General features: G+C 41.1%; 1 non-coding gene across 1 annotated transcript; it reads left to right on the top strand.

Annotated features, from left to right (window-relative positions):
* The first annotated feature begins 6,855 nt into the window (after window positions 1-6,855).
* Window positions 6,856-6,959, top strand: LOC130959622 (small nucleolar RNA R71). Its single transcript, XR_009078694.1, has one exon. It is a non-coding gene; the product is annotated as a small nucleolar RNA R71 (small nucleolar RNA).
* Window positions 6,960-7,234: the final 275 nt, after the last annotated feature.

Genomic DNA, 7,234 nt, shown 5'->3' with positions numbered 1-7,234 from the left:
ATGAGTTGAGGATTTAGCTCAAAGCTGCTTGCTTTGATGGGAGGTGTACAGATGCTACTCCCATATGCAGCTGTAATGGGGTTAGCATATGACCCCAGAGTCCTTTTGGACTGATTAATCCCACTTAAGTCCATAATGGACAAAAGGGAAATGATAATGATTGCAAAGAGATAAATTTTGTTGTTTTGTTTTTTTTTTTGAATTAAACGAAAATAATAAAACAAAAGAAAAAAAATAAAAATAAAAAGTCGAAAATCAAAAATAAAATAAGATCAAAGCAAATTGAGAACTGAATCAATTAGTTAATTAAAAAGATTTTGAAAACAGCAATTAAAAAGATATGATTGAAGAAACTTTTGTGAAAAAGATTTGATTTTTGAAAAGAGGAAAGAGAAAAACACAAAAAGACACCAAACTTAAAATTTTTAGAAAATCAAACACTAATTTTCGAAAATTTTAAAGGCAAAACACAAAGAGGACACCAAACTTAGAATTTTTATGAATCAAAAAGGGACTAAGAACATGCAAAATCGAAAATTTAAAAAAAAAACAAAAGCATGCAATTGACACCAAACTTAGAATATGAAACTAGACTCAACTAAAAGACTCTAAACCAACAAAAATAAAACAGTCCTAATCTAAGCAACAAGATAAGCCGTCAGTTGTCCAAACTCGAACAATCCCCGGCAACGGCGCCAAAAACTTGGTGCACGAAATTGTGATCAATACTTTTCACAGCTCAAATAATCCCTAGTAATGGCTCCAAAAACTTGGTGCTCAATACCATGGCATAAACACAACTTCGCACAACTAACCAGCAAGTGCACTGGGTCGTCCAAGTAATAAACCTTACGTGAGTAAGGGTCGATCCCACGGAGATTGTTGCTATGAAGCAAGCTATGGTCACCTTGTAAATCTCAGTCAGGTAGACTCAAATGGGTATGGTGATAAACGAATAAAGCATAAAGATAAAGATAGAGATACTTATGTATATCATTGGTGAGAGCTTCAGATAAGCGTATGGAGATGCCTTCCCTTCCGTCTCTCTGCTTTCCTATAGTCTTCATCCAATCCTTCTCACTCCTTTCCATGGCAAGCTCGTGTAGGGTTTCACCGTTGTCAGTGGCTACCTCCCATCCTCTCAGTGAAAACGATTGCATATGCTCTGTCACAGCACGCGGAATTCAGCTGTCGGTTCTCGGTCAGGCCGGAATAAAATCCATCGATTCTTTTGCGTCTGTCACTAACGCCCCGCCTGCTAGGAGTTTGAAGCACGTCACAGTCATTCAATCATTGAATCCTACTCAGAATACCACAGACAAGGTTAGACCTTCCGGATTCTCTTGAATGCCGCCATCAGTTCTCGCCTATACCACGAAGATTCTGGTTAAGGAATCCAAGAGATATTCACTAAGCCTCGGATGCTTGTAGAACAAGAATGGTTGTCAGTCACTTTGTTCATAAGTGAGAATGGTGATGATCCGTGACAATCATCACCTTCATCAAGTTGAAGAACAAGTGATATCTTGGACAAAGAACAAGCGGAATTGAATAGAAGAACAATAGTAATTGCATTAATACTCGAGGTACAGCAGAGCTCCACACCTTAATCTATGGTGTGTAGAAACTCCACCGTTGAAAATACATAAGAACAAGGTCTAGGCATGGCCGTGAGGCCAGCCTCCCAATGATCTAAGATAGCATAAAACTCAAAGATAGCTACCCAGATTTTTAAATACAATAGTAAAAGGTCCTACTTATAGAAAACTAGTAGCCTAAGGTGTACAAAGATGAGTAAATGACATAAAAATCCACTTCCGGGCCCACTTGGTGTGTGCTTGGGCTGAGCAATGAAGCATTTTCGTGTAGAGACTCCACTTGGAGTTAAACACCAGCTTTTATGCCAGTTTGGGCGTTTAACTCCCATTTAGGTGCCAGTTCCGGCGTTTAACGCTGGAATTTCTTGAGGTGACTTTGAACGCCGGTTTGGGCCATCAAATCTTGGGCAAAGTATGGACTATCATATATTGCTGGAAAGCCCAGGATGTCTACTTTCCAACCCCGTTGAGAGCGCGCCAATTGGGCTTCTGTAGCTCCAGAAAATCCACTTCGAGTGCAGGGAGGTCAGAATCCAACAGCATCTGCAGTCCTTTTCAGTCTCTGGATCAGATTTTTGCTCAGGTCCCTCAATTTCAGCCAGAAAATACCTGAAATCACAGAAAAACACACAAACTCATAGTAAAGTCCAGAAAAGTAAATTTTAATTAAAAACTAATAAAAATATACTAAAAACTAACTAGATCACACTAAAAACAATGCCAAAAAGCGTACAAATTATCCGCTCATCACAACACCAAACTTAAATTGTTGCTTGTCCCCAAGCAACTAAAGATCAAATAGGATAAAAAGAAGAGAATATGCAATGAATTCCAAAAACATCTATGAAGATCAGTATTAATTAGATGACCGGGGCTTTTAGCTTTTTGCCTCTGAATAGTTTTGGCATCTCACTTTATCCTTTGGAACTCAGAATGATTGGCTTCTTTAGGAACTCAGAATCCAGATAGTGTTATTGATTCTCCTAGTTAAGTATGATGATTCTTGAACACAGCTACTTATTGAGTCTTGGCTGTGGCCCAAAGCACTCTGTCTTCCAGTATTACCACCGGATACATACATGCCACAGACACATAATTGGGTGAACCTTTTCAGATTGTGACTCAGCTTTGCTAAAGTCCCCAATTAGAGGTGTCCAGGGTTCTTAAGCACACTCTTATTGCCTTGGATCACAACTTTATTTCTTTCTTTTTCTTTCTTTTTTCTTTCTTTTTTCGGTTTTTTTTTCGCCTCTTCTCTCTTTTTTTTTTGTATTCACTGCTTTTTCTTGCTTCAAGAATCATTTTTATGATTTTTCAGATCCTCAGTAACATGTCTCCTTTTTCATCATTCTTTCAAGAGCCAACATCCATGAACCACAAATTCAAAAGACATATGCACTGTTCAAGCATACATTCAGAGAACAAAAGTGTTGCCACCACATCAAGATAATTAAACTGTTATAAAATTCAAAATTCATGCAATTCTTTTCTTTTTCAATTAAGAACATTTGTTTAAGAAAGGTGATGGATTCATAGGACACTCATAACTTTAAGGCATAGACACTAATGATCATAAGACACAAACATAGATAAACATAAGCACTAAAATTCGAAAAACAGCAAATTAAAGAACAAGGAGATTAAAGAACGGGTCCACCTTAGTGATGGCGGCTTGTTCTTCTTCTTGAAGGTCTTATGGAGTGCTTGAGCTCCTCAATGTCTCTTCCTTGTCTTTGTTGCTCCTCTCTCATGATTCTTTGATCTTCTCTAATTTCATGGAGGAGAATGGAGTGTTCTTGGTGCTCCACCCTTAGTTGTCCCATGTTGGAACTCAATTCTCCTAGGGAGGTGTTCAGTTGCTCCCAATAGTTTTGTGGAGGAAAGTGCATCCCTTGAGGTATCTCAGGGATCTCATGATGAGAGGGGTCTCTTGTTTGCTTCATCCTTTTCTTAGTAATGGGCTTGTCCTCATCAATGGGGATATCTCCTTCTATGTCAACTCCAACTGAATAACAGAGGTGACAAATGAGATGAGGAAAGGCTAGCCTTGCCAAGGTGGAAGACTTGTCCGCCACTTTATAGAGTTCTTGGGCTATAACCTCATGAACTTCCACTTCTTCTCCAATCATGATGCTATGAATCATGATGGCCCGGTCTAGAGTAACTTCGGACCGGTTGCTAGTGGGAATGATTGAGCATTGGATAAACTCCAACCATCCTTTAGCCACGGGTTTGAGGTCATGCCTTCTCAATTGAACCGGCTTGCCTCTTGAATCTCTCTTCCATTGTGCGCCCTCTTCACATATGACTGTGAGGACTTGGTCCAACCTTTGATCAAAGTTGACCCTTCTAGTGTAAGGATGTTCATCTCCTTGCATCATGGGCAAGTTGAATGCTAACCTTACATTTTCCAAACTAAAATCCAAGTATTTCCCCCGAACCATTGTAAGATAATTCTTTGGATCCGGGTTCATACTTTGATCATGGTTCTTGGTGATCCATGCATTGGCATAGAACTCTTGAACCATCAAGATTCCGACTTGTTGAATGGGGTTGGTAAGCACTTCACAACCTCTTCTTCGGATCTCATGGCGGATCTCCGGATATTCACCCTTTTTGAGTGAAAAGGGGACCTCGGGGATCACTTTCTTCAAGGCCACAACTTCATAGAAGTGGTCTTGATGCACCCTTGAGATGAATCTATCCATCTCCCATGACTCGGAGGTGGAAGCTTTTGCCTTCCCTTTCCTCTTTCTAGAGGTTTCTCCGGCCTTGGATGCCATAAATGGTTATGGAAAAACGAAAAAGCAACGCTTTTACCACACCAAACTTAAAAGGTTTGCTCGTCCTCGAGCAAAAGAAGAAAGAAGAGAGTAGAAGAAGAAGAAATGAGGAAGAAGGAGATGGCTTGTGTTTTCGGCCAAGGAGGGGGAAAGTGGTTTGAATTTGAAGGGTGAGGTTGGTGGGGTTTTATGAAGGATGGATGTGAGTGGTGAAGAGAAAGATGGGATTTGATAGGTGAAGGGGTTTTGGGGAAGAGGTATTGAGGTGATTGGTGAATGGGGGAAGCAGACAGAGAGTGGTGGTGGGGTTGGTGGGGATCCTGTGGGGTCCACAGATCCTGTGGTGTCAAGGAAAAGTCATCCCTGCACCAAATGTTGCTCAAAATCACGTTTTGAGCCATTTCTGGCTTTAAACGCCGGGCTGGTGCCCATTCCTGGCGTTTAACGCCAGGTTCTTGCCCTTTTCTGGCGTTTAACGCCAGTCTGGTGCCCCTTTCTGGCGTTAAACGCCCAGAATGGTGCCAGACTGGGCGTTAAACGCCCAACTGCTAGGTTTACTGGCGTTTGAACGCCAGCAACATCTTCATCCAGGGTGTGCTATTTTTCTTCCTGTTTTTCAGTCTGTTTTTGCTTTTTCAATTGATTTTGTGTCTTCTTATGATCATCAACCTACAAAAAATATAAAATAACAAAGAGAAATATATAAAATATAATCATTGGGTTGCCTCCCAACAAGCGCTTCTTTAATGTCAGTAGCTTGACAGAGGGCTCTCATGGAGCCTCACAGATACTCAGAGCAATGTTGGAACCTCCCAACATCAAACTTAGAGTTTGAATGTGGGGGTTCAACACCAAACTTAGAGTTTGGTTGTGGCCTCCCAACACCAAACTTAGAGTTTGACTGTGGGGGCTCTGTTTGACTCTGAATTGAGAGAAGCTCTTCATGCTTCTTCTCCATGGTGACAGAGGGATATCCTTGAGCCTTAAACACATAGGATTCTTAATTCACTTGAATGATCAGTTCACCTCCATCAACATCAATCACAGCCTTTGCTGTGGCTAGGAAGGGTCTGCCAAGGATGATAGATTCATCCATGCACTTCCCAGTCTCTAGGACTATGAAATCAGTAGGAATGTAATGGTCTTCAACCTTTACCAAAACATTCTCTACAAGTCCATGAGCTTGTTTTCTTGAGTTGTCTGCCATCTCTAATGAGATTCTTGCAGCTTGCACCTCAAAGATCCCTAGCTTCTCCATTACAGAGAGAGGCATGAGGTTCACACTTGACCCTAAGTCACACAGAGCCTTCTTGAAGGTCATGGTGCCTATGGTACAAGGTATTGAAAACTTCCCAGGATCTTGTCTCTTTTGAGGTAATTTCTGCCTGGACAAGTCATCCAGTTCTTTGGTGAGCAAAGGAGGTTCATCTTCCCAAGTCTCATTTCCAAATAACTTGTCATTTAGCTTCATGATTGCTCCAAGGTATTTAGCAACTTGCTCTTCAGTGACATACTCATCCTCTTCAGAGGAGGAATACTCATCAGAACTCATGAAAGGCAGAAGTAAATCCAATGGAATCTCTATGGTCTCATTTTGAGCCTCAGATTCCCATGGTTCCTCATTGGGGAACTCATTGGAGGTTGGTGCACGCCCATTGAGGCCTTCCTCAGTGGCGTTCACTTCCTCCCCTTCCTCTCCAAATTCGGCCTTATTGATGGCCTTGCACTCTCCTTTTGGATTTTCTTCTGTATTACTTGGGAGAGTACTAGGAGGGAGTTTAGTAACTTTCTTGCTCAGCTGTCCCACTTGTCCTTCCAAATTCCTAATGGAAGACCTTGTTTCAGTCATGAAACTTTGAGTGGTTTTGATTAGATCAGAGACCATGGTTGCTAAGTCAGAGGGGTTCTGCTTAGAATTCTCTGTCTGTTGCTGAGAAGATGATGGAAAAGGCTTGCCATTGCTAAACCTGTTTCTTCCACCATTGTTGTTGTTGAAACCTTGTTGAGGTTTCTCTTGATTCTTCCATGAGAAATTTGGATGATTTCTCCATGAAGAATTATAGGTGTTTCCATAGGGTTCTCCTAGGTAATTCACCTCTTCCATTGAAGGGTTCTCAGGATCATAAGCTTTTTCCTCAGATGAAGCATCCTTAGTACTGCCAGGTGCATTTTGCATTCCAGACAGACTTTGAGAAATCAAATTAACTTGTTGAGTTAATATCTTGTTCTGAGCCAAAATGGCATTCAGGGCATCAATCTCAAGAACTCCTTTCTTCTGACTTGTCCCATTGTTCACAGGATTCCTTTCAGAAGTGTACATGAATTGGTTATTTGCAACCATTTCAATGAGCTCTTGAGCTTCTGTAGGCGTCTTCTTCAGATGAAGAGATCCTCCAGCAGAGCTATCCAAGGACATCTTGGATAGTTCAGATAGACCATCATAGAAAATACCTATGATGTTCCATTCAGAAAGCATGTCAGATGGACATTTTCTGATCAATTGTTTGTATCTTTCCCAAGCTTCATAGAGGGATTCACCATCCTTCTGTCTGAAGGTTTGGACTTCCACTCTAAGCTTACTCCATTTTTGAGGTGGAAAGAACTTTGCCAAGAAGGCATTGACTAGCTTTTCCCAAGAGTCCAGGCTATCTTTAGGTTGAGAGTCCAACCATATTCTAGCCCTGTCTCTTACAGCAAAAGGGAATAGCATCAGTCTGTAGACCTCAGGGTCAACCCCATTAGTCTTGACTGTGTCACAGATTTGCAAGAACTCAGCTAAAAACTGATGTGGATCTTCCATTGGAAGTCCATGGAACTTGCAATTCTGTTGCAGTAGAGAAACCAACTGAGGCT

Source organism: Arachis stenosperma, chromosome 10, assembly GCF_014773155.1.
Source record: "Arachis stenosperma cultivar V10309 chromosome 10, arast.V10309.gnm1.PFL2, whole genome shotgun sequence".
NCBI lineage: Eukaryota > Viridiplantae > Streptophyta > Magnoliopsida > Fabales > Fabaceae > Arachis > Arachis stenosperma.
Note: the sequence above shows the minus strand (reverse complement) of the source record. Positions and strands in the feature narration are given on the sequence as shown.